Source organism: Nyctereutes procyonoides, unplaced genomic scaffold (genome assembly GCF_905146905.1).
Source record: "Nyctereutes procyonoides isolate TBG_1078 unplaced genomic scaffold, NYPRO_anot_genome, whole genome shotgun sequence".
Lineage (NCBI taxonomy): Eukaryota > Metazoa > Chordata > Mammalia > Carnivora > Canidae > Nyctereutes > Nyctereutes procyonoides.
This window is the reverse complement of record NW_026575043.1, coordinates 62,962,360-62,989,878: the sequence shown is the minus strand read 5'-3', so window position 1 is coordinate 62,989,878 and position 27,519 is coordinate 62,962,360.

Below are 27,519 nucleotides of genomic sequence, written 5' to 3'. Positions count from 1 at the left end.
GCCTTGCAGAGGATACATTTCCCAGCACTTGTGAGGCTACACTTCTCAGCATCCCGTGTAGAGACCACCTTTCTTGGTATGCCTTGCAGAGATTGCCTTTTCCAACATCCTTGTGGAAACCACACTTCCTCTAATCCCTTGCGGGGTCCACATCCCTTGTGGAGACCACCCTTCCAGCCTTCCTGAAGAGTCCACACTTCCTTACATCCCTGGCAGCCGAGTGGTCCTGCCTATGGGCTCGGCCTATACAGCAAAGGCATCCTGACCCGAGACACTCCCAGCTCATTCTATCCTGAGAACCACCTTGCCTTCCTGACTCAGGTGGATGTGGCTCTGGGAACCGGCTTTAGGCAGCTCTGAGGGGTCCCCAGGTTGAGGCATACTCCCTCCTGAGCACGACCCATCACCTCCATTGTTTCTGTTGGCTACTGCCATGCTCATGTTTGCTCATTTTTTTGCCTATCTCCTCACTACACTGTAAGGACCTTCAGAGCAGGGGTGCCAACTGAGTCTTCCCCAGGCATTCCAGAATTTAATAAATTTAATAAATAAATAAATATCTGTTGAATGAACAAATGAATCGAACAGTTCAAAAGATTGAGTGAGTCCTCATGATGGCTCGACTATGTTCTGCATGCTGAGGACACAAAGATGGAGAAGGTGGAGTTTGCCCTCAGGGAGTGTGGCCAAAGCACAGCCACAGTGTGAGCGGGAAAGGAGCCAATAAAGAGTCTTCCCTTCCAGAGCAAATGACACCAGTCAAGTCAGTGGCCACCAGATGATGTCCAGGATGTGGAACCCATGGGACAAGGGGATGGACTTGACAACCAAGGTCTCAGGGGGTCAGGAATGGATCCTGGTCAGCAGGCTGGAGGGATGTGGTGCTTGCACCTGGACCATCACCCCAGAGCTCATGTGGCAGGAAACAGGTGATGTTGGAGGATAAGAAGGCATAGACAAGTGTTGCCACGTGTCAGCTCCACACAACACATCAGGCACTGTCAGGGATCCCTTATGGCAAATGCAAGAACTCTAGGTGTCACCTACACAGCCTAACCCTCGGGCGGGAAACAGGACCTCATCTCACCAGAACTCCTCAGTGTGGACAAGAGCAAAGTTAAATAAACCAAGAGGTCTTTGCCACCATTGTCCGATGTTCCCTTCCTACTCTCCCCCAGGGTGCCAAGAAGGATGACGGATAGACATAGCCACCTACCCCCTTCTACCCCATCCCATCTCCACATGTCCTCTCCCACCCCCACTTGCCACATCCTCACCCACCTGCCCCCCTCCCATCCCCAAAAATGGAATAGAAGGGAAGAAACAAATTACCAATGGCCTGGCCAGAACCCTGGGTCCCCCTGTGCCTGGGGTCTATTATGGTGGTTTTAGTACTACACCTTTTTTTAGTTTAAAACTGAGGGGGTCAGAGTTACATAGCCACACTGGGATGATGAAGGGGGCAGACCAGGTCCTGAGTCCCAGAGACCCACCTGCTTTCCCATGGAAGAAGAAGGGAAGTGGCAACGCTGGGAACTCAGGCTCCAGGGCCTCAGGGCGCTGTGGACACTTGCAGAGCCATCGTCCTGCATGCCTGGGAGACGCAGGGTGTGTGAATGCATGATCACCAGTCACCAGGGCTTGTGCCCAGGCTCGAGGATGACCAGAGAGAAAGGATGGGAGTGGGATGGGAAGGTGGGAAGGAGGGAATTTTAAAAAGAAGGAAAGGAAGAACGGGAAGAAAACTGGAAGACTGAACCCCAGGATACTCCAGTTTCTCTTCCAGTAACATGCATGACCTGCCCATTCGCGAGTACAAACATGTGCCTGGTGTGTGTTTCCTGAAGTGCTACTGGAATGGAGGCTGGAGCTGGAGGGTCATTTCCCAGGGCCTGACGGAAACAGAGTCCTGGCAGATGCCAGACGCCAGACAGGGCCATTAGGCAATCACTGGCCTCTCGCCTCCTTTGAGGACACCTTGCCTGGGAGCCCCTCAGGGCCACTGTGGACAGGTGCACCCTCCTGCCCAGCCGCGAAACCCTGCAGCCCACACACAGGCACCTGCTCCTGCCCCTGCTTTGCACTTTCTAGAAGAAAACAGCAGAGTAAGGAAGTCCAGTTTCCTCAGAAACACCTCAAACTCCAAACCCTTGTCTCTGCATCATCCTCTGTCGGGATGTCTGGTTTCCAAGGCAACCACATGAAATCACCACACACTTCTTTCACTTTTTTTTTTTAAAATTTTTTTTATTTATTTACGATAGTCACAGAGAGAGAGAGAGAGAGGCAGAGACACAGGCAGAGGGAGAAGCAGGCTCCATGCACCGGGAGCCCGACGTGGGATTCGATCACGGGTCTCCAGGATCGCGCCCTGGGCCAAAGGCAGGCGCCAAACCGCTGCGCCACCCGGGGATCCCACTTCTTTCACTTTTTATTTCTTGAGACTTTATTAAATATTCCTCTGCCTTTTATTTCAAGACCACGCCCCAAGACGGAGGCATCCAAACAACCTCTCCAGGTGTTTCCTGCTGAAGGAAGTGGCCGTGGAAGCACATGCCTGTCTCCGGCCATCTGTCCAGGCCGGGCACACAGGTGAGGCTGGAGTCTATTGCTGGCCACAGTGTCCTGGGGCACAAGGTCAGCTGCCACATCTGTGCTGCCCACACTCATCCTGAAACTCACTTTTGCCTTTATAGCCCTAACCCCTGGTTCCCAGTCGTATCTCCCTCCATGGGGGCTTCCTGCCAGCCTTGGGCTAACGTGTCCTTCTTGGGGTATTTAACCATATTTAACCACAAAGGACTTGTCATGGTGAACTATGGATGGAACATTCCCTGACCCGTGCTGCTGGGGGTGTAGGAGCCAGGAAAGAGGCACTCGTGCAACCCTCCAGTGACTGCTATGAAAACACCAGAGACTGGGCACTCACAAATAGCACACACTGATTTCTCACAGTCCCAGAAGCTGGGTGTCCCAGGTGGAGGGGCCGGCGGGTTCAGTGCCTGGTGAGCCCTGCCTCATGGTTCATAGATGCGGGCTTTGTGCTGTGCCCTCAAGCGGGGAAGAGGGACAGAGCCCAAGGTCTCTTTTACGAGAACATTAATTCCCGGGACTCCACCCCCAAAGGCCTCATCTTCTAAGACCATCACATTGAAGGTGAGGATTTAAACATGAATTTTAGGAGGGCTCAAACTTTCAGACCATGGCAACCGATTTTTTGTTTTTTTATTGGCTGCAATAATTTTTCTTAGCCCTGCAAACGTCTCTGTGACATAATTTGTTATGGCCGTCCATATCTGGTGATGTATTCACCTCCTTCTTCCAAATTCGGTATGTTGGTAATAGTAAGAGGAGACAGTAATCTGTCCGACAAGGATCATGGAAGGAGGATGCACAGACATCGAAGGTCCGTCATCGATAGCACAGTGGTCCTTGCACACATTTCCTCCTGACTTCATCCTCTTGTGGGGTTTGTCCTAATTTACAGGGCTCTGTGTTCCATTTGGCCTCTCAGTGTTTTTGATATTGATTCTGTTTTCATCATGTTGCTCAGTAGTTTCTCCATAGGGCGCCTGTACACAGCTGACAGACCAGTTAGAAATAAAGACCATTTAGGAGCACGTGCTGGTGCCATTAGAGCCTTTCACAAAGTGCTAGGAACAAACAGCACGCAACGCATGTACAGCATCACTCAAAATGAGGTTGATACCGAGAGCTGGGAACAGTCACGGCTGTCGGGAACCGAGTGGCCACAGCAGGCATGGGAGGGCAGCGGCCTAGCTCTGCCCGGGTCTCGGCGGGAGCACAGCCCCAAGCCTCCCCCAGCTCAGGGTCTGTGATGCTGGCCGTGGGGGGAAGGACCTGGTGATGCTCTGGCTACACTGGTGCCTGGGACTCCGAAGGACTCAGGTGATGGGTCCTCCGAGAAGCTTTGGGGGCTCAGCAGAGAAACACAATCATGCCATGTTGCCCTGAAGGAGGCACAAAGGGGAAGAATGTCTTCCACCCTGAGGTGTCCTGCCTGCCGTGGGCTCAGGAGGCCTTTCCTTCCAGCGCCCGGGGGCCAACATTTCTGAAGGGGGGTTCATCTATGGATGGTGCATCTCATGGCGCTACGGTGGGGAGGTGGCCACACTGGGGGAGTGGGGGCAGCGAACTCTCTGTCCCTGACTTTGGCAAACCACGTCCCGGGTTACCCATCTCTCCGACCGGGTTGTAGGACCCCTGCTAGTTACCCCCCTTTTTTTTTTTATTTATGATAGTCACAGAGAGAGAGAGAGAGAGAGAGAGACAGAGAGAGAGAGAGAGAGAGAGGCAGAGGGAGAAGCAGAGGCAGAGGGAGAAGCAGGCTCCACGCACCGGGAGCCCGACGTGGGATTCGATCCCGGGTCTCCAGGATCGCGCCCTGGGCCAAAGGCAGGCGCCAAACCGCTGTGCCACCCAGGGATCCCTAGTTACCCCTTCTTAATGAGGATGGAAGGACCCCACGGGGAGCTGAGGAGTCCTGCTGACCACAGAGAGCAGTGCTGAGACTGACACACACACACACCCCTCTGCAGTGAGCCCTGGACCTCCTGCACCTCCATCCCTGGGACTTGCCTCTTTCAGGGCAACATGCCCCCCTGCTTCACTTTTTCCAGTTTGTACCAGAGTCCATAGCTTAGGGCTGGAGAGGCCTGACTGGCACACGTTCATGCTCTTGGCAGACTTCCTCCTGCAGGTGACTTGCAAAGAGAGCCGCACTGACTGGCCCTTGCTGGGAAAGTGCCAGAGATGCTTCCTGTGATGGCCTCAGTGGACCCCCAGCTCCCTGAAGTTGCCCCATATCACAGACGAGGAGACACAGGCTGGAGGGGATTGAAATTCTTGCCTGACATCCCCCAGCCCCCAGTCCAGCCCGAGCTGCCTGTTGGCACGGAGGGAGAGCAACCACAGCCCAGGGAGACCTGTGAGTTTTATCATGGGATGAGTCACTTGGCGTATTTAGTTACATATTTAGTTTCTGTGCTTCATCTCATTGAATGTTTTTCATTCATATTTCACCCATCTGTTACTTAGACAACTACAAATACACCTCTACATGTGGCGATGGTTTAGACTCTGCGGTGGTTAGTACTGAACAGAAGATGCTGCGAACGGGGGCCTGTCTCCAGGAAGACTTGAGTCTGGCCACAGCCACAGAAGTGAGGGTCCAGTGGCCACTTCAAGGCTTACAAACAAACAAACAAACAAACAAACAAAAACATCTTTTCGCTTTGATCCACAGCAACCGGGTTTCAGTCCTTTGCAACTAGATCCCTGCCTTGTAAAAATATCTTCTCCACACTCCTTAGCACATCACCTCCACCACCCGTTACCGTGGCCACACGCCTACGATAATGAGGGAGGCCCATGAAGAATAGAGGGGAGAGGCAGCCGGTGGCAGGAGCTCGCCCAAGTTTCACGTGTTACCATTTGACACTTGCGCTTTCAGCTCTTACAGGCTTCCCGAAGCTTCCAGGATGCAAGATGACCAGGTATTAAACCCAGAGGGGAGACTCTGTCCAGGGCTAACTTCACTCCTGTGCACTAGGAGCACGCCTGGGGGAAGAAGCAAAACATCACCAAGCTGTCCTCTCAGAAATTCAGCTCTCTCTGGGAAGGCTCGGCTTTGCCAGCATACTTCACAGGGAATAGAGGGAGGACAAAGTCCCTCCTCCTACAAAGACTCACACAGTTATAATAGTTCAATATTTTATCTCTGTTTTTAGAAAAAAAAAAGTGGACTACCTCAGGGCCTGCAGATTGAGCTACTTAGCATTAGGGGTAGGAATTTGGCTACTTGGTGACTTCTGTGTAGCAAAGAACAGAAAAACAAAGCTTCCAAATTGGCCACTGGATTTCTCCAACTCAAATTAATGAAAAGAAATGTGCATCAGATTATACTAGAGTTATCCTCGGAAGAATCACTGGATTTCATTTCCAACAGGAGAGGGAGAGGGAGTAAGGGAGACATGATTTCCCTACTCAGACCCAAAACTTTCCGGACAAGGGAAGCCAGATACAAAGGTTGAATGAAACTTGGCCTTTCCTGGGGGGGTTCTTCTAGTCGGCACTGTCCTCCGAGGGGGGATTCATTGGCATTTACACCCAGCAACAGCAGAGACGAGGATGGTGTTTCCGGCTGTTTCCTCCTTCTGCACCAGAGGACAACCCTGCCTTATTCTCAACCAACAAGCCTCTCCTGGACAAGCGAGCGGGCAGACCAGGGACTGTCAGGTTTTCTGGGAGGCCAGGCTCTTCCTGGTGGGCAAGTAAATGGAGCCATAACCACCCCCCTCCCCGGGGCTGCTGAGCATCTCTGGGCTCCAGACCCCGAGAGGAAGCCCCCGGCAGCACCTGCTCTGGAGCTGGCCCTCAGAGAAACAGGTAGGGGGACAACCCGCGGCAGGCCCTGCTCTGAGCATCAGTGGCCCGGGCACAGGGGGCTCCCCGCCAGGCCCTGCCCACGCTTCCCTTCCCCCTGAATCATGACACGATGGTTCAAAGCTGCACTGTGAGGGCTCCGCCCAGCAGCCCCCAGCTCCCCGGGAGCTAGGACCTAGAACACGTCATGCCCCCACCCCCCGGCATTATTCAGAGGGGACCTGACTGGAATCCCGAGTGCTTTGCATCCAGAAGACACAGGGCCTCGTCAAAGGACCCACCCACAGCTGCCGAACCTGTGTGGGGACCAGTGACGGCAAACTGAGCTCAAGGCAGACTCAAGACTCCATCCCGGCAGGTCTCCTCCGAGCCTGCCCCAGCAGGGAAGACACAGCCACAGGCGCTCCACTGCTCCCAGGTGCCCCAGTGCCCCCTGCTGCCCAGCGCAGCTGCTCTAGGACGCTGGCCTGCCCTGGCACTGCCGTTCCCTGGGCCTGGCGCGGGGCCTAGCACACAGCGGGCGCTCGGCGAGTCCCCTGGGTGACCGACACATGGATCTCCTCCCCTGGGATCCTGAGGGGAGGTCACAGGGACCGGCAAGGGGGGCTCTTCCCACAGGCACTTGGCACCAAGCTTGTCCCGTGCGCCCCTCTTGGCGGGTCCTTGACCCGGTTGCCTCCCATTTGCTGGGTGGTTTGTGCCGCTCTGTATATCCGATGGCCCCAACTGTGCGGGAGACGGTCCAGCAGCATCCGCAATTAAGAACGGCGCGTGTCGGCGGACGCGGCAGCACTGGCGTTCAGCACGGTCCCCTGCGCAGACACCCCTCGAGGCTTTCCAGGCCTTCCGAGGCTTCACTCCGCATCTTGCGTTCATGGGCCAGTGGCCTGAAAAGCAATTTAGTTGTGCTGTCCCTGAGGCCTCGGGAGCTCGTGGTGGCTGCTGGATTCCCGAAAGTCATCCCACGCAGACGGCCGGAGCTCTGCCGTCTGGCCTGAGCGCCCCGGGTCCCGGCCCTCGGCCTTGCTTTCGGCCTCTGCAGGTAACCCCTTGGTGCCAGCCGTTTCCCGCATGGCCCCCGCGGCCACACACCATGTCCCCCAGCTCAGTGTGCAGGCCATGCCCCCGGGGCCCGGGTCCGCTCGCTCAGCACAGGCCCCTGCACCAGCGAGTCCCCACGAGAGAGGCTGTTGAGTGAGCGGGTGGGTGGGTGAGCGGGTGGTGGGCGCGTCAGCTGCCAACCGCAGTCCGCTCCCACCAGCTCGCTGCTTCTCTCGCTGTGGGACCCACACGGGTCACCTGGGAGCTGGTTAAAGACAAGGGCCTGGGTCTGCCTGAGAGTCTTGGCTCGGACGTGGGACCTGCAACACAAACCAGGCCTTCTAGAGGCTTCTAGCCTGACGCCAGGTGGGGACCCAGCCAGGTCAGCCCCCCCCCTCCCCGCCAACCTGACAGAACAGAACAGGGGTGTGCCCAGCTGGAGAGCCGGATCCTGCTCCACCTCCTGCAGGCCTGGCTCCCCGCAAACGGCTCAGTACTTGCCAAGGCCCAGGAGCATTTTCCCACTGCCCTCCCTGTCCGCATCCCGTTCCTCAATCAGGATCCAGTGAGGACAATGAGGATGCTGCTGCTCTGGACCCTGCAGGATTCGTCTCCACCCTGATGGTTGTGAAGAGCCCATGAGAACACAAAACATCTCCGGGAAGAGGCTCTCAGGGACTCAGCAGGGGACGAACTTGTGTCCACGAGGCTGTTTCCTCATCAGTGCTGGGGGCCGCGGGGGGACCGGCAGTCTCAAGACCGGGCCCCGAAACTGCAGCATCCACTGGGCTCAGGGTTCCTTCAGAGCAGGCCTGCTGTGCCGCTCCAGCATGTGGCCCAGGGAGGAGACGGGGAGGATCCGGGCGCAGGGGGGACTGGTGTGACAAGCCCAAGGCCAGGGTGGGACAGAGTGCCCACAAAGAGAACGGAGCACTGCCCCCAAGCCAGCTCTCCACCTGCTGTCTCCTGGCTCAGGGGTGCACAAGCAGACCCAGACACACACGTGCGCACACACCCCAGCACATGCACACACACGCATGTGCACACACGCAGACACCCAATACACGTGCGAATGCACGCACAGAACACATACACATCCATGCACATGGGGCACGTGCGCACACATGCATGTGCACGTGTACAGAGACACGCATGCACGCACACCCATGAACGCATGGGTGCGCACGGTGACATTCGCACAAGCGTATGCGCACAGGCACACACATGGCCGTGCAGGAAACACCACCACCTCCGTGCCATGTGCGTAAGCCTGTGTGAGAGGACTTTCTCCTGTCGCTGCCTTGTGCCACATCTGCCACCTGCCCCAAACCTCGCAGAAGCCCGCCCTCTGGGTGCTGACCGTCTCTGGTTCCTGGGCAGGAATCCGCCCTCAGACAGGCGGACAGCTTCAGAGCTCACCATCCTGGAGACCTCCGACCATCTGCCTCTGAGAAGGGGCTCCCCACGGTCACCCAGAACTCGTCAGGTCACATCTTCAGACATTCAGGAGCCTGCTTTTCCCAAAAGTGGAAGATTTGCAGCCATAGTACACATCCTCGTCCTTTTCAGAAAAGGGAGGGCTCAGTGGGATGTTCCGGAACCTTCTCTGACACAGACCTGGGGGCAGCTGATGCTGGCGATAAGGCTGGACGGGCCCGGGGAGGGATGTAATGACCTAAGGAAGCTCTGGGGGCGCGTGGGGCACAGGTACAATGTGTGCCCTAGTTGCTCCTCCTTGGGGAGCTCCAGGCCACACTCACAGCAACCAACAGTTGGGCCAGCCTGTCGCCGGTCACACAGTCGCTCAATCAATCTGTCAATATTGGGTCAATGCCTTGCTGTCCGTTTGACCCTGGGTGTGTCTGGTGAGGACATGCAGGGTGGTGTGGAGGGCGGCCCCAACGGGATGTGGTGCCCACAGAGCTCTGCTGTCCAGATCCCGGGGAGAGCAGGCAGGGGGTTCTGGAGAGACAGCTGGGTCCTGGGGTCTGCGGCCTCCTGGGCTCCCTGGGGAGCACTAGAAGGGCCCCTCCCGGGGAGGACGAGCTCGCCTGGGGATCCAGGCTGTCCCCCTGCACGGGCAGAGTGCTCAGAACCGCAGTCCCCTGTGGGGTCTGGGTGGAAGAGCATCTGCACCCGCCCTGCATCCCGAGTGTCCCCAGCGGTGCGCCTACAGCTCGCCCACCGGCAGGGTCCACTCTTCCCTGACGGACTCCTCTGCCCTGGGGGGCTGACAGAGGAGCCCCTGGTGTGCGCCATGGGAAACCCTGGGTCAGCACCCCAGGTCTCTGCCTGACACTGGGAGGAGGGGCTGGGGCTCCCAGCGGGTCTGGCCCATTCCCAGGCCTCCTCAGGCCCCCAGGGTCTGCCGGCCTCCTGGCCTGGGCCACAGGGAAGGCCGCGGGTCGCTGGAGGGGAGGGGGCTGCAGCTGGGCTTCCCTGTGAAAGGTCCTCAGAGGGCCACACAAGGCGGCCTTGTTGGGAACAGCCTCCCCCGGCTGGGGTTTCCTCCCACAGAAGCAGGAAGGGTGACCCCGGGACCCGGTCCCGTGCCCTGCACCGCGTGGGGCCACTGCCGGTCTATTTCAGGCTCCAGCCCCGGCTCCCCCCAACACTGGGGCGCTGAATGAAGCTCTTTGCAGCAGGACCCGCCCTCCCTGTGGCCCTCCTGCCGCTGTCCCCTCGCTAAGGGGACACAGAGGTCATCGGCCTCAGGGGGGCACAGCTGTGAGGGTGGACGTGGCCAAGGCCTCAGCACCAATGAAGAGGCTCCCTGGGGACTCCGGGGGCAGGATGCCCTTCCCCTACAACCTTCCGTGGCTCCCCGTGGCCCCTCCTTCCTCGAGGTCGTCCCTGGCATACACAGCCTCGGTGCCCCCACCTCCCTCTGTCCCCTGGTGAGGCCAGCAGCCCCCCACAGGCAGGGTCAGGGCACCGCGGTCTGAACCCGGGCACCCCCAGCAAGACGGGACAGAGTCCACTCCGCAGAGACGGGCGCAGGGGTGTACGCAGTGACACCTGGCCCCAGGCCTGAGGTGAGCGCCGCATGCCCTCCCCGCTGGAAGGTGCTGGTCAAGGAGCCTGGCCCCTGGGGAGGTGGGCGGTGTCCACGGCCCTGATGGGCCCGATCAGTGTGGGGCCGGAGCGGGTGGGTCCACCAGGCTTCTCTGGCCTCAGTTTCCCTGCCTGTGAGGTGGGACTGGGAATCCCAGCAGAGGGCCTCAGGGGCTGCTCTGAGGTCAGTCGGGGCAGTGACCACGGGGGCCCAAGACCCCGCCGGCACGGGGTGGCCCAGAGCGCCCAGGTCTTCTCGCCACGGTCAGTATGGGTCAGGACAGAGGTTCTCTCTGCAGACTGAGACCCCCCCCCCCACCAGCTGGGGACCGCGGTGCTCACAGACCGTCCAGCTGCTGCCGGCCTCAGGCTCAGTGTGGGATCAAAGCTGCTCAGACTTCGGTAGTACAGGGTCGATGCAGGAGGTAGGTGCTCACGCAGCTGGGGGCGGCTGAAGGAGGGGTGCAAATGAGCCCCCATCATGACGCAGGGTCACCGCAGACCTGACCCCCCAGGCCCCCCTCCTCTGAGGACTGGGATCAGATGCAGACCCTCTTACGCCAGGGGGTGTGTGCCACCTTCTCCCCCGTGCCCACCTGCACCTGCTCCGAGAGCTTCTCTGAGCCTGTCCACCTGCTGTGACGAGGCCCCTGAGGCAGAGCCCAGGGCACTTCTGCCTTCCCTGGGCAGGCTTGCCGGGCCCCTCCTCACGACAGGCTGAACAGCCTTTTCCCCTCGGACCCTCTGCACACCACGAGCTTGGGGGCCACTGAGGTTGGGCTGGAGGGGCCTCTCCCTGGGGGACATGACCAGTGGTGACGGGGGCCTTGGCTGGGAGTGGCAAAGGAAGGGGCAGGAAGTTTGTGGGGCTCAGACTCCAGCATGGTGTCTGCAGGGCTGTGGCAGAGCCAGCTCAGAACAGCAGGACCCTTAATGAGTCATGAGACATGTTCCAAGCCCCTAGAGATTTCAGGGACCAGGTGTCTGTCTGATGGGGAGTGGGTCCTATGTCACACCGGTGGGCTTGAGAGCCAGCAGAATGAAAAAAAAGAAAAGAACAGAACAGAAAAGAAAAGTAAAAGAAAAGAACAGAAAAGAAAGAAAAGACAAGGAAAAAGAAAAAGGAAAAACAGAACAGGCCCAGGCACAAAGGGGAAGTAATGAGAACCTCAGGATGCTGCAGCTTCAGGCACAGTTTGATCCAGTAGCTCAAGCCCTGGCAGCGGGGCCTGGCCTCTCTATCTCATGGGTCACGTTTCCTGTGCCCACGTCATCCCGACCAGCATCTCCTCGGTGTCACGTCCACCGAGACAAATTCTCTTCTCCAAGCGGATGCAGCCACCTGCCACCCCTGCATCCGTCACCCTGTCCTGGGAACGGAAGGTTCTGATCTGCAGAGGCTGAGCACCTGGGGTGGGGGTGCCATCAGCCCTACCCAGACCACCCGGGCAGCGTGGGGAGAGCCCCCCATGGACACCAGGTGCTGTTACCTGGGGAAGAAGGACCCAGCTCGCTCAGCTGCCCTCCAGGGTCCCCGGGAGCTGTCACACTCGGTGTCTAAATTCATGTCCGGAAATGGGGCTGCCACCTCTTAGCTCCCAAGACGCCGGCGACTATCTCTCCTCGGGGGCCCGCAGGTTCCTAATGAAGGAGATGCCAGGACAAGGGGGCAAGGCCAGACCTCATGGACGCCCGCCCTGGGGGGCAGAGCTGAGCAGCCTTCACCCACCGGCAAGGACCCTGTCCCGTCACCATCCGGGCTGCCCGTGCATTTTGTGCAGGTCACCTGGGCTGTCATGTGAGTGACCGCTCTGCTCACCAGTGGCAGCAGGACAGACACAGCCCCAAGGACCCTTGGAAGTAAGGAGACTCCCTGTAATGAGCTGCTTCTGGGCCAAAGCTGTGCTGCTGGCGACACCTCCAAGTGCGGCGGGAGGGGAAGGGCTAACTGGGGGGGGAGCAACTCAGAGTCTTGGAATTTGTGCCGGTTTTGTGCCGGTAACGAATCGGATGGAAGCTGTTAGACTTTATGAGGACACCGGAGTAATGCAGGTTCGTGAATCTCGGGAAGATTAAGTTAATTCATCTGGTTCAGGAGCTGCCAGGAGCATCAGCAGCGCTGCTGTTTGGAGGGAGGAGCAGAGCGGAGTGCGGAGGGCCTGAGAGCAGCCTGTGCCCCTTGTCTGCTGCCTGCAGCTCGCTGAGGGGCGGGGGCTCGGGCAGCGGGGACGCAGCTCCCCAGGGCCCTGTGGCCCGCGTGGGCCCAAGCCTCAGTCTCCCCGTGGGTGCGGGGATGAGGACAGCGCCTGCCCTCCTGGGGGGTGGGGGGGGTCCCGGAGGAGGCGATACCCTGGGATGCCCCTGCCCCTCCCAGGTAGCAGAAAGGACCTGGTCCTCCCTGGGGGGCTGGCTGCCCTGGGCGGGGCCTGCACCTCCACGGAGCCCTCCCCGCCCCCCGTCACCCCTCCCCTCCCCCAGGGCCTCTGTGCCCCCTGGTAACTACCCCCTCTCCTAGACTCCGCTCTGCCCGCCCCTCACGCGGACGGAGGACTTGATTTCAAACGCAAACACCCTGCTGCTGATCTACTTGTGGGTCTTGCAGATACGGACTTTCTCAAAGAAACTGGGACTTCCCTGTCCTCAGTGACCCCCCCTTGAACCCCAGCCGCGGGAGGAGGTGGCGGGACCACCTGCTCTTCCTTCCCTCCCGTCCTCTGAGCCCTCCTTCTGCCTCCCCTGCTCCGGCGGTCTCTGGTGCTCCGGGCTCCTCAGCCACTGCTCCCCGTCCTCCCCGCCCGTGTACGGGAGGCGCTGAAATAAATTCTGCGTCTAAAAAGCTCCGAGTGGTAGAACATTCTCCCCGACCGAGTCACAATCACAGTCTCAGCGGGCGCGTCTTCAGAACAACACAAATCGATGAAACACTCGTATGACGCGTGCGCGTATATCGAACCTCCATCGTGTACGACGTGTAGAACATGGATCGAACCGCAGACACAGCGCACGAGGCCCTGACCTACGTGACGCAGGTATTCACATCCCCGCGTGTTTAACACACCTGCAGCGGCACGGGGACTCCGAGTGCCAAGATCAGGACCCTAAGAAATACGCCTCGGGCACCTTGCCCCCATCCTGTCCTGGGGTTCAGGCGGAGGAGGTGGGGGAGCGTCCCCAACCCCCACCCGTGTGGCTGAATCGTCAGCCCCGGTCCCACTTGCCTGAATTCCCTACAGCTCAGTCCCACAGTGTCTTCTCACCTTACATGTTCCCCTCAGCGGTTTTCAGGTAAAATGTACGGTGGCCAGGTACACCTGGATCGCAGATAACCCGAGTGACTTCTGTATGTGTGTACCCCGTGCAACACTGGGGCACAGCTATGCCAGGGGGCCTGGCTCTTCATCTGAAATTCAAGGCAAACGGTCTACACTCCGACTATAACAGTGTGGACGGGGAGGGCAGAAAGGTCGGAGCCCGCTGGTTACTAGGAAGCTGAGGCGTCTTTCCTCAAGTTCCACGGGCCTTTCTCACCTTTGCCCACACATCCCTGGTCCTGATGCCTGGGCCCTTCCCCGTCCGGTGTGCGTGGGGCTGGGCGCGGGGGCTCCGCACACAGCGCACACACCTCGCCTCCTCGGTCACACACCGGGCGGGCCTCCTGCTTGTGCGCCCTTCGTCCTCTCCCCTCCCTGCGCCCTGCCCTGCGGAGCCCACAGTGAACCCAAGGCCCTGAAACCACGTTCTGTCCCGCGTGTGCGCTCTGCTGCCCCCAACAACCAGGGGACCCTTCTCTGCCGCATCAACTTCAGGACAAAGCTTTGTAAAACCAGACGCCCAGCAGGAGAGAGGAAGTGTAAAGAAAGTCATTTCCTGGCAGAGTTTCCACTGGGACGCCCTGCCCAGGAGATGGAGTCAAGCCGGAGGGAGGCCTTTGTGACCAGGCCCGACTTCTTTTTTTTTTTCCCCATCAATTTTCTTTCTTTTTTTTTTTTAATATTTTTATTTATTTATGATAGTCACACAGAGAGAGAGAGAGAGAGAGAGAGAGAGGCAGAGGCACAGGCAGAGGGAGAAGCAGGCTCCACGCACCGGGAGCCCGACGTGGGATTCGATCCCGGGTCTCCAGGATCACGCCCTGGGCCAAACAAAGGCAGGCGCTAAACCGCTGAGCCACCCAGGGATCCCTCCCCATCAATTTTCTTTTTTCTTTTCTTTTATTTTTTTAATAATAAATTTATTTTTTATTGGTGTTCAATTACCAACATACGGAATTACACCCAGTGCTCATCCCGTCAAGTGCCCCCCTCAGTGCCCGTCACCCATTCACCCCCACCCCCCACCCTCCTCCCCCTCCACCACCCCCAGTTCGTTTCCCAGAGTTAGGAGTCTTTATGTTCTGTGTCCCTTTCGGATATCTCCCACACGTTTCCTCTCCCTTCCCTTCTATTCCCTTTCACTATCATTCATATTCCCCAAATGAATGAGAACATACACGGTTTGTCCTTCTCCGATTGACTTACTTCTGCCCAGAGGTCAGGGGTGGGGTGGCCGTCACCGCGGGGGGCCGTCACCTGGGGCCAGCTCTTCCCAGGGTGCGGGAGGGGCAGGGGGGCCGGCGCTGGGGGACGTCCCTGAAGAACCCACAGGGCACAGGGCAGCATCGAGAGGGGGTGCATTTAGAGGAGGATGCCGCTTGGGGGGGCTCCCTCTGCTCCGAGCTGCCCTCCCCCGAGCCCCCGCAGCCTGGTCAGCGTCTGGGTCCGGGCGGGGCAGCCGTGCACGCGGGGGACCTTCCCTCCCCAGGCTGGGCCGCCGTCTTGGTCAGAGGATGGCACGTTCCCCCAGAGCCAGGGGTGGCTCCGGAGGCAGAGCATCCGGCCCGACCGGTGAGGGGGCATTTGCTCTGCACTTGCCGTCAGCAAAGCCCTGATGAGCAGTGGGGAGCTGGGCTCCTGTGCCTGGTGCCCACTCCCCAGAGGCCAGCTCTGCTGCCTGTGGTGGGAGCTCCTGTAGGTCACTGGGGGGAAGCTCTGCGGTTTGGGGCTCCTTCAGCCCCCAGGGAGGTGAAGGGGCCTGAGATCGGGGGTGACTGGGGGTCTTGGGACATGGGGTGGGCACACCTGGGGCCCTTCCGGCACCCGCTCCTCGTGCCGAGGCCTTCGTGGGGCCCCGGGACTGCAGGCTGCGGACAGGTTCCCGCAGGAGGCTGGGGAGGCTCCAGGAGGTCCCCCGCCCGCGACACCCCCTCCCCAACAGCCCTTTGAGCCGAGGGCAGCGCTGAGCCCGGGTCTGTGGACACAGGCGAGCAGAGCAGCTGGGATCTTGTCTGTCCAGGACGGCACCTTCCCGCCCCACCCTCCGTCCCGCTCTCTGTCCCCACCACGGCCACTCACGGACAAATTGGGATAATCACCACGGTCATTCTCACAGGGGCCACCCTCCCCCAGCGTCGTGCTAATCACACACGGTTTGAAAACAAATCCATGAATTAAAACCTTTTGACAGGCGGGGGAATGCACATGGCACCCAGTGAATTAAAAAAGAAACGGGGAAAACGTAGGCCTTATTTCATCCCGTGTCACAAGATGAACGTGTTGCTCAGGCTCATACATTTTGGGAAGGAGTTTTTGTAAAAATATTGCGAGCTTCAGCACGTTCTCTGCCTGCACAGCCGGACGCCAGATCACAGCCCCCTCAGGCCCAGAGAAAGCCCTCTGGGCCCCTGGATGCAGGGACACGCTCCCTGTGACGTGAGCGGGACCCTCGGCGCTGGGTGTCCTGATGGGCCCGCGCTGGGACGCGTGGACTCGAGACGTTTCCCAGCAGCCCGTGACTCAGGGGGGAGCTCGTCCCTTCTGGGAGAAGCTGACACAAAGGCCACGAAGGATCGCAGTGCTGACGGATGGCGGAGAGGTATCATGCTCCAGGGGAGACGTCCAGAGAGGGGCGGAGGCAGGGGGCTGCGCCAGTCTCCCCTGTGAGTCCTTCCCACCCCAGCACTGTCCAGGCCGTCCCCTGATCGGACGAGGCCCACCCTTGGGCGGGGGTGGGGGCAACGTGCTTTACTGATTGCCACTGACGTCACAGGCAGCCTCATCCGGAAACAGCCACGGGGACATCGACCGCATGTCTGGGCACACAGCCCAGCCAGGTCGACACGTCAACTGTCCACCAAGACCCCGCCCTGTTTGCAGAGGCCACCGTGTCTCAACTCTCTGCTGGGGAGTCCGTACCTGATGGGAAGCTCAGGACAGGGAGTCCGGCAGGACGCAGAGGGCACGGCTGCTCCTGGCTCGGGCTGTGGGCAAAGCCAGGTCCCGGCAGAGCCATGTCCCCGCAGAGGTCAGCCCCGTGTAGACACGGCTGGAGATGGTGGCGGGGAGCCACGTGGGAGCCGTCTGCCTGTCTGTCCATGTGTCTCTCCATCTGCCCATCTGCCCAACTGCCCGCCTGTCCTTCTGCTCGTCTGCCCGTCTGCCCATCTTTCTGTCCATCTGTCTTCTTGTCTGCCCATCTGCCCGTCTGCCCATCTGTCTGCCAGTCTGCCCGTCTGCCTGTCTGTCTGCAGGGCCCCCGTCCTCACCCCCTGGATGCACTGGGAGCAGCCGCTCCCCGCGGGGGCCCCGGTGTCCTACTTACTCACTGACACGGAGGCGAAAGTCCCAGGACCCTCGTGCGTGCCAGTGCCAGTGGCACATCACAGATTAGGAGGAGCCGTGTCTGCAGCTCAGAGACGGTGGCTGCACCTCTGGCCCCGGGGGCAGCGGACGCTCGGGCCTGGGATGGTGCAGGGACCGGGGGCCCGTCCCTCTGTCCCAGCCGGCCCCCTCCCCACCCCGTCCCCTGTCCTCTCTGGGGACCGTGCCTCCGGGGGGGGGGGGACACGGTCGGGCAGGAAACGGTCCCAGCGTGAGGGCGTCGGGAAGCCAGAGCATCTGGAAGCCCTGGACGCCGGGACGAGGTGCAGACAGGACGGGGCAGCAAGGTAACGGCACAGAGGAATTTCAGACCGTACAACGCGCACCAGAACAGCTACACCAGTACTCACCGAGGGGCGCCCCCACGCGTCCACACTGCTCCCTGGGCGTCACCCAGGTCGTCAGGGCTACCCAGCGTGTGGCTGTGTCCGTGGCTCAGGGGGGGCAGGCTGAGAGCCCAGCGCCGGCCTCGTTGCCCCGGGTCCCAGGGCCACCGACCCCTGAGCCTCGCTGTTGGCCTCCTCCTGCCCCAGGCCCGGAGAGGGAAAATGAGGGCCTGCCCCGCCTGCCGCCCCGCGGATTGGGCCCTGCGTGCCAGTGCCCGGGACACACAGAAGCTCCGTCAGGAACCCGCCCAGCAGCCGCCCCTCCACCCCCATGTCCTCCTGCAGGAAAGGCCTCAGCTGTGGCTCGGGCACCAGCTAGACCAGGGCTCCCAGCCTTCTGCCAGGGCGCGCGCTGGAGGATGCTGTTCCCGGGCTCCCCACATTCTCTCCTGGGCCAGCGAGGGTCTGAGGAGCCCAGAGAGGTCATGCGGGGTGGGGTGGGGGCGGGGTGCAGCAGGAGGCCCTGAGTGCCAGGCAGGTGAGTGCCTCTTCAGGTCTGGAGGGTCAGAGGCTCATCTCTGACCACCTCTTAGGACTCACCCCCCACCCCAACCTGGTGCTGGGCAGCTCCTGGCAGAGATGCTGGTCTGCTCTGGATTCTCGGATGCCTGGGAGGGGAGCGGGATGGGGCCTGTGTCGTCTCCACCCTCCCTTATTCCCTGGGCTCTGGGTGCTTCTCCCCTGCATGGCTTAAGCGGGCCCATGGCCACCCGGATCTCTGCACCTCTGTTTCCAGAACCCAGGCAGTCAGCCTGTTGACCAAGAAAGACCAAGGACAAAGTCAGAAAGGGAGACAGAACATAAAGACTCCTAACTCTGGGAAACGAACTAGGGGTGGTGGAGGGGGAGGAGGGTGGGGGCTGGGGGTGACTGGGTGACGGGCACTGAGGGGGGCACTTCACAGGATGAGCATTGGGTGTAATTCTGCATGTTGGCAAATTGAACACCAATAAAAAAAAATTTATTATTAAAAAAATAAAAGAAAAGAAAAAAGAAAATTGATGGGGAGGGATCCCTCGGTGGCTCAGCGGTTTGGCGCCTGCCTTTGGCCCAGGGCGCGATCCTGGACCCGGGATCGAATCCCACGTCGGGCTCCTGGTGCATGGAGCCTGTTTCTTCCTCCGCCTGTGCCTCTGCCTCTCTCTCTCTCTCTCTCTCTGTGTGTGTGTGTGACTATCATAAATAAATAAAAATATTAAAAAAAAAAGAAAGAATATTGATGGGGGAAAAAAAAGGAGTCGGGCCTGGTCACAAAGGCCTCCCTCCGGCTTGACTCCATCTCCTGGGCAGGGCGTCCCAATGGAAACTCTGCCAGGAAATGACTTTCTTTACACTTCCTCTCTCCTGCTGGGCGTCTGGTTTTACAAAGCTTTGTCCTGAAGTTGATGCGGCAGAGAAGGGTCCCCTGGTTGTTGGGGGCAGCAGAGTGCACACGCGGGACAGAACGTGGTTTCAGGGCCTTGGGTTCACTGTGGGCTCCGCAGCGTCGTACACGATGGAGGTTCGATATACGCGCACGCGTCATACGAGTGTTTCATCGATTTGTGTTGTTCTGAAGACGCGCCCGCTGAGACTGTGATTGTGACTCGGTCGGGGAGAATGTTCTACCACTCGGAGCTTTTTAGACGCAGAATTTATTTCAGCGCCTCCCGTACACGGGCGGGGAGGACGGGGAGCAGTGGCTGAGGAGCCCGGAGCACCAGAGACCGCCGGAGCAGGGGAGGCAGAAGGAGGGCTCAGAGGACGGGAGGGAAGGAAGAGCAGGTGGTCCCGCCACCTCCTCCCGCGGCTGGGGTTCAAGGGGGGGTCACTGAGGACAGGGAAGTCCCAGTTTCTTTGAGAAAGTCCGTATCTGCAAGACCCACAAGTAGATCAGCAGCAGGGTGTTTGCGTTTGAAATCAAGTCCTCCGTCCGCGTGAGGGGCGGGCGGGCAGAGCGGAGTCTAGGAGACGGGGTAGTTACCAGGGGGCACAGAGGCCCTGGGGGGAGGGGAGGGGTGACGGGGGGCGGGGAGGGCTCCGTGGAGGTGCAGGCCCCGCCCAGGGCAGCCAGCCCCCCAGGGAGGACCAGGTCCTTTCTGCTACCTGGGAGGGGCAGGGGCATCCCAGGGTATCGCCTCCTCCGGGACCCCCCACCCCCCAGGAGGGCAGGCGCTGTCCTCATCCCCGCACCCACGGGGAGACTGAGGCTTGGGCCCACGCGGGCCACAGGGCCCTGGGGAGCTGGGTCTCCCGCTGGCCGAGCCCCCGCCCCTCAGCGAGCTGCAGGCAGCGGACAAGGGGCACAGGCTGCTCTCAGGCCCTCCGCACTCCGCTCTGCTCCTCCCTCCAAACAGCAGCGCTGCTGATGCTCCTGGCAGCTCCTGAACCAGATGAATTAACTTAATCTTCCCGAGATTCACGAACCTGCATTACTCCGGTGTCCTCATAAAGTCTAACAGCTTCCATCCGATTCGTTACCGGCACAAAACCGGCACAAATTCCAAGACTCTGAGTTGCTCCCCCACCAGTTAGCCCTTCCCCTCCTGCCGCACTTGGAGGTGTCGCCAGCAGCACAGCTTTGGCCCAGAAGCAGCTCATTACAGGGGAGTCTCCTTACTTCCAAGGGTCCTTGGGGCTGTGTCTGTCCTGCTGCCACTGGTGAGCAGAGCGGTCACTCACATGACAGCCCAGGTGACCTGCACAAAATGCACGGGCAGCCCGGATGGTGACGGGACAGGGTCCTTGCCGGTGGGAGAAGGCTGCTCAGCTCTGCCCCCTGGGCGGGCGTCCATGAGGTCTGGCCTTGCCCCCTTGTCCTGGCATCTCCTTCATTAGGAACCTGCGGGCCCCCGAGGAGAGATAGTCGCCGGCGTCTTGGGAGCTAAGAGGTGGCAGCCCCATTTCCGGAGACGAATTTAGACACCGAGTGTGACAGCTCCCGGGGACCCTGGAGGGCAGCTGAGCGAGCTGGGTCCTTCTTCCTCAGGTAACAGCACCTGGTGTCCATGGGGGGCTCTCCCCACGCTGTCCGGGTGGTCTGGGTAGGGCTGATGGCACCCCCACCCCAGGTGCTCAGCCTCTGCAGACCAGAACCTTCCGTTCCCAGGACAGGGTGACGGATGCAGGGGGGCAGGTGGCTGCATCCGCTTGGAGAAGAGAATTTGTCTCGGTGGACGTGACACCGAGGAGATGCTGGTCGGGATGACGTGGGCACAGGAAACGTGACCCATGAGATAGAGAGGCCAGGCCCCGCTGCCAGGGCTTGAGCTACTGGATCAAACTGTGCCTGAAGCTGCAGCATCCTGAGGTTCTCATTACTTCCCCATTGTGCCTGGGCCTGTTCTGTTTTTCCTTTTTCTTTTTCTTGTCTTTTCTTTTCTGTTCTTTTCTTTTCTTTTACTTTTCTTTTCTGTTCTGTTCTTTTCTTTTTTTTCATTCTGCTGGCTCTCAAGCCCACCGGTGTGACATAGGACCCACTCCCCATCAGACAGACACCTGGTCCCTGAAATCTCTAGGGGCTTTGGAACATGTCTCATGACTCATTAAGGGTCCTGCTGCTCTGAGCTGGCTCTGCCACAGCCCTGCAGACACCATGCTGGAGTCTGAGCCCCACAAACTTCCTGCCCCTTCCTTTGCCACTCCCAGCCAAGGCCCCCGTCACCACTGGTCATGTCCCCCAGGGAGAGGCCCCTCCAGCCCAACCTCAGTGACCCCCAAGCTCGGGGAGTGCAGAGGGTCCGAGGGGAAAAGGCTGTTCAGCCTGTCGTGAGGAGGGGCCCGGCAAGCCTGCCCAGGGAAGGCAGAAGTGCCCTGGGCTCTGCCTCAGGGGCCTCGTCACAGCAGGTGGACAGGCTCAGAGAAGCTCTCGGAGCAGGTGCAGGTGGGCACGGGGGAGAAGGTGGCACACACCCCCTGGCGTAAGAGGGTCTGCATCTGATCCCAGTCCTCAGAGGAGGGGGGCCTGGGGGGTCAGGTCTGCGGTGACCCTGCGTCATGATGGGGGCTCATTTGCACCCCTCCTTCAGCCGCCCCCAGCTGCGTGAGCACCTACCTCCTGCATCGACCCTGTACTACCGAAGTCTGAGCAGCTTTGATCCCACACTGAGCCTGAGGCCGGCAGCAGCTGGACGGTCTGTGAGCACCGCGGTCCCCAGCTGGTGGGGGGGGGGTCTCAGTCTGCAGAGAGAACCTCTGTCCTGACCCATACTGACCGTGGCGAGAAGCCCTGGGCGCTCTGGGCCACCCCGTGCCGGCGGGGTCTTGGGCCCCCGTGGTCACTGCCCCGACTGACCTCAGAGCAGCCCCTGAGGCCCTCTGCTGGGATTCCCAGTCCCACCTCACAGGCAGGGAAACTGAGGCCAGAGAAGCCTGGTGGACCCACCCGCTCCGGCCCCACACTGATCGGGCCCATCAGGGCCGTGGACACCCCCCACCTCCCCAGGGGCCAGGCTCCTTGACCAGCACCTTCCAGCGGGGAGGGCATGCGGCGCTCACCTCAGGCCTGGGGCCAGGTGTCACTGCGTACACCCCTGCGCCCGTCTCTGCGGAGTGGACTCTGTCCCGTCTTGCTGGGGGTGCCCGGGTTCAGACCGCGGTGCCCTGACCCTGCCTGTGGGGGGCTGCTGGCCTCACCAGGGGACAGAGGGAGGTGGGGGCACCGAGGCTGTGTATGCCAGGGACGACCTCGAGGAAGGAGGGGCCACGGGGAGCCACGGAAGGTTGTAGGGGAAGGGCATCCTGCCCCCGGAGTCCCCAGGGAGCCTCTTCATTGGTGCTGAGGCCTTGGCCACGTCCACCCTCACAGCTGTGCCCCCCTGAGGCCGATGACCTCTGTGTCCCCTTAGCGAGGGGACAGCTGCAGGAGGGCCACAGGGAGGGCGGGTCCTGCTGCAAAGAGCTTCATTCAGCGCCCCAGTGTTGGGGGGAGCCGGGGCTGGAGCCTGAAATAGACCGGCAGTGGCCCCACGCGGTGCAGGGCACGGGACCGGGTCCCGGGGTCACCCTTCCTGCTTCTGTGGGAGGAAACCCCACCCGGGGGAGGCTGTTCCCAACAAGGCCGCCTTGTGTGGCCCTCTGAGGACCTTTCACAGGGAAGTCCAGCTGCAGCCCCATCCCCTCCAGCGACCCGGGGCCTTCCCTGTGGCCCAGGCCAGGAGGCCGGCAGACCCTGGGGGCCTGAGGAGGCCTGGGAATGGGCCAGACCCGCTGGGAGCCCCAGCCCCTCCTCCCAGTGTCAGGCAGAGACCTGGGGTGCTGACCCAGGGTTTCCCATGGCGCACACCAGGGGCTCCTCTGTCAGCCCCCCAGGGCAGAGGAGTCCGTCAGGGAAGAGTGGACCCTGCCGGTGGGCGAGCTGTAGGCGCACCGCTGGGGACACTCGGGATGCAGGGCTGGGGCAGATGCTCTTCCACCCAGACCCCACAGGGGACTGCGGTTCTGAACACTCTGCCCGTGCAGGGGGACAGCCTGGATCCCCAGGCGAGCTCGTCCTCCCCGGGAGGGGCCCCTCTAGTGCTCCCCGGGGAGCCCAGGAGGCCGCAGACCCCAGAACCCAGCTGTCTCTCCAGAACCCCCTGCCTGCTCTCCCCGGGATCTGGACAGCAGAGCTCTGTGGGCACCACGTCCCGTTGGTGCCGCCCTCCACACCACCCTGCATGTCCTCACCAGACACACCCAGGGTCAAACGGACAGCAAGGCATTGACCCAATATTGACAGATTGATTGAGCGACTGTGTGACCGGCGACAGGCTGGCCCAACTGTTGGTTGCTGTGAGCGTGGCCTGGAGCTCCCCAAGGAGGAGCAACTAGGGCACACATTGTACCTGTGCCCCACGCGCCCCCAGAGCTTCCTTAGGTCATTACATCCCTCCCCGGGCCCGTCCAGCCTTATCGCCAGCATCAGCTGCCCCCAGGTCTGTGTCAGAGAAGGTTCCGGAACATCCCACTGAGCCCTCCCTTTTCTGAAAAGGACGAGGACGTGTACTATGGCTGCAAATCTTCCACTTTTGGGAAAAGCAGGCTCCTGAATGTCTGAAGATGTGACCTGACGAGTTCTGGGTGACCGTGGGGAGCCCCTTCTCAGAGGCAGATGGTCGGAGGTCTCCAGGATGCTGAGCTCTGCAGCTGTCCGCGTGTCTGAGGGCGGATTCCTGCCCAGGAACCAGAGACGGTCAGCACCCAGAGGGCGGGCTTCTGCGAGGTTTGGGGCAGGTGGCAGATGTGGCACAAGGCAGCGACAGGAGAAAGTCCTCTCACACAGGCTTACGCACATGGCACGGAGGTGGTGGTGTTTCCTGCACGGCCATGTGTGTGCCTGTGCGCATACGCTTGTGCGAATGTCACCGTGCGCACCCATGCGTTCATGGGTGTGCGTGCATGCGTGTCTCTGTACACGTGCACATGCATGTGTGCGCACGTGCCCCATGTGCATGGATGTGTATGTGTTCTGTGCGTGCATTCGCACGTGTATTGGGTGTCTGCGTGTGTGCACATGCGTGTGTGTGCATGTGCTGGGGTGTGTGCGCACGTGTGTGTCTGGGTCTGCTTGTGCACCCCTGAGCCAGGAGACAGCAGGTGGAGAGCTGGCTTGGGGGCAGTGCTCCGTTCTCTTTGTGGGCACTCTGTCCCACCCTGGCCTTGGGCTGTCACACCAGTCCCCCCTGCGCCCGGATCCTCCCCGTCTCCTCCCTGGGCCACATGCTGGAGCGGCACAGCAGGCCTGCTCTGAAGGAACCCTGAGCCCAGTGGATGCTGCAGTTTCGGGGCCCGGTCCTGAGACTGCCGGTCCCCCCGCGGCCCCCCAGCACTGATGAGGAAACAGCCTCGTGGACACAAGTTCGTCCCCTGCGTGAGTCCCTGAGAGCCTCTTCCCGGAGATGTTTTGTGTTCTCATGGGCTCTTCACAACCATCAGTGTGGAGACGAATCCTGCAGGGTCCAGAGCAGCAGCATCCTCATTGTCCTCACTGGATCCTGATTGAGGAACGGGATGCGGACAGGGAGGGCAGTGGGAAAATGCTCCTGGGCCTTGGCAAGTACTGAGCCGTTTGCGGGGAGCCAGGCCTGCAGGAGGTGGAGCAGGATCCGGCTCTCCAGCTGGGCACACCCCTGTTCTGTTCTGTCAGGTTGGCGGGGAGGGGGGGGGGCTGACCTGGCTGGGTCCCCACCTGGCGTCAGGCTAGAAGCCTCTAGAAGGCCTGGTTTGTGTTGCAGGTCCCACGTCCGAGCCCAGACTCTCAGGCAGACCCAGGCCCTTGTCTTTAACCAGCTCCCAGGTGACCCGTGTGGGTCCCACAGCGAGAGAAGCAGCGAGCTGGTGGGAGCGGACTGCGGTTGGCAGCTGACGCGCCCACCACCCGCTCACCCACCCACCCGCTCACTCAACAGCCTCTCTCGTGGGGACTCGCTGGTGCAGGGGCCTGTGCTGAGCGAGCGGACCCGGGCCCCGGGGGCATGGCCTGCACACTGAGCTGGGGGACATGGTGTGTGGCCGCGGGGGCCATGCGGGAAACGGCTGGCACCAAGGGGTTACCTGCAGAGGCCGAAAGCAAGGCCGAGGGCCGGGACCCGGGGCGCTCAGGCCAGACGGCAGAGCTCCGGCCGTCTGCGTGGGATGACTTTCGGGAATCCAGCAGCCACCACGAGCTCCCGAGGCCTCAGGGACAGCACAACTAAATTGCTTTTCAGGCCACTGGCCCATGAACGCAAGATGCGGAGTGAAGCCTCGGAAGGCCTGGAAAGCCTCGAGGGGTGTCTGCGCAGGGGACCGTGCTGAACGCCAGTGCTGCCGCGTCCGCCGACACGCGCCGTTCTTAATTGCGGATGCTGCTGGACCGTCTCCCGCACAGTTGGGGCCATCGGATATACAGAGCGGCACAAACCACCCAGCAAATGGGAGGCAACCGGGTCAAGGACCCGCCAAGAGGGGCGCACGGGACAAGCTTGGTGCCAAGTGCCTGTGGGAAGAGCCCCCCTTGCCGGTCCCTGTGACCTCCCCTCAGGATCCCAGGGGAGGAGATCCATGTGTCGGTCACCCAGGGGACTCGCCGAGCGCCCGCTGTGTGCTAGGCCCCGCGCCAGGCCCAGGGAACGGCAGTGCCAGGGCAGGCCAGCGTCCTAGAGCAGCTGCGCTGGGCAGCAGGGGGCACTGGGGCACCTGGGAGCAGTGGAGCGCCTGTGGCTGTGTCTTCCCTGCTGGGGCAGGCTCGGAGGAGACCTGCCGGGATGGAGTCTTGAGTCTGCCTTGAGCTCAGTTTGCCGTCACTGGTCCCCACACAGGTTCGGCAGCTGTGGGTGGGTCCTTTGACGAGGCCCTGTGTCTTCTGGATGCAAAGCACTCGGGATTCCAGTCAGGTCCCCTCTGAATAATGCCGGGGGGTGGGGGCATGACGTGTTCTAGGTCCTAGCTCCCGGGGAGCTGGGGGCTGCTGGGCGGAGCCCTCACAGTGCAGCTTTGAACCATCGTGTCATGATTCAGGGGGAAGGGAAGCGTGGGCAGGGCCTGGCGGGGAGCCCCCTGTGCCCGGGCCACTGATGCTCAGAGCAGGGCCTGCCGCGGGTTGTCCCCCTACCTGTTTCTCTGAGGGCCAGCTCCAGAGCAGGTGCTGCCGGGGGCTTCCTCTCGGGGTCTGGAGCCCAGGAGATGCTCAGCAGCCCCGGGGAGGGGGGTGGTTATGGCTCCATTTACTTGCCCACCAGGAAGAGCCTGGCCTCCCAGAAAACCTGACAGTCCCTGGTCTGCCCGCTCGCTTGTCCAGGAGAGGCTTGTTGGTTGAGAATAAGGCAGGGTTGTCCTCTGGTGCAGAAGGAGGAAACAGCCGGAAACACCATCCTCGTCTCTGCTGTTGCTGGGTGTAAATGCCAATGAATCCCCCCTCGGAGGACAGTGCCGACTAGAAGAACCCCCCCAGGAAAGGCCAAGTTTCATTCAACCTTTGTATCTGGCTTCCCTTGTCCGGAAAGTTTTGGGTCTGAGTAGGGAAATCATGTCTCCCTTACTCCCTCTCCCTCTCCTGTTGGAAATGAAATCCAGTGATTCTTCCGAGGATAACTCTAGTATAATCTGATGCACATTTCTTTTCATTAATTTGAGTTGGAGAAATCCAGTGGCCAATTTGGAAGCTTTGTTTTTCTGTTCTTTGCTACACAGAAGTCACCAAGTAGCCAAATTCCTACCCCTAATGCTAAGTAGCTCAATCTGCAGGCCCTGAGGTAGTCCACTTTTTTTTTTCTAAAAACAGAGATAAAATATTGAACTATTATAACTGTGTGAGTCTTTGTAGGAGGAGGGACTTTGTCCTCCCTCTATTCCCTGTGAAGTATGCTGGCAAAGCCGAGCCTTCCCAGAGAGAGCTGAATTTCTGAGAGGACAGCTTGGTGATGTTTTGCTTCTTCCCCCAGGCGTGCTCCTAGTGCACAGGAGTGAAGTTAGCCCTGGACAGAGTCTCCCCTCTGGGTTTAATACCTGGTCATCTTGCATCCTGGAAGCTTCGGGAAGCCTGTAAGAGCTGAAAGCGCAAGTGTCAAATGGTAACACGTGAAACTTGGGCGAGCTCCTGCCACCGGCTGCCTCTCCCCTCTATTCTTCATGGGCCTCCCTCATTATCGTAGGCGTGTGGCCACGGTAACGGGTGGTGGAGGTGATGTGCTAAGGAGTGTGGAGAAGATATTTTTACAAGGCAGGGATCTAGTTGCAAAGGACTGAAACCCGGTTGCTGTGGATCAAAGCGAAAAGATGTTTTTGTTTGTTTGTTTGTTTGTTTGTTTGTAAGCCTTGAAGTGGCCACTGGACCCTCACTTCTGTGGCTGTGGCCAGACTCAAGTCTTCCTGGAGACAGGCCCCCGTTCGCAGCATCTTCTGTTCAGTACTAACCACCGCAGAGTCTAAACCATCGCCACATGTAGAGGTGTATTTGTAGTTGTCTAAGTAACAGATGGGTGAAATATGAATGAAAAACA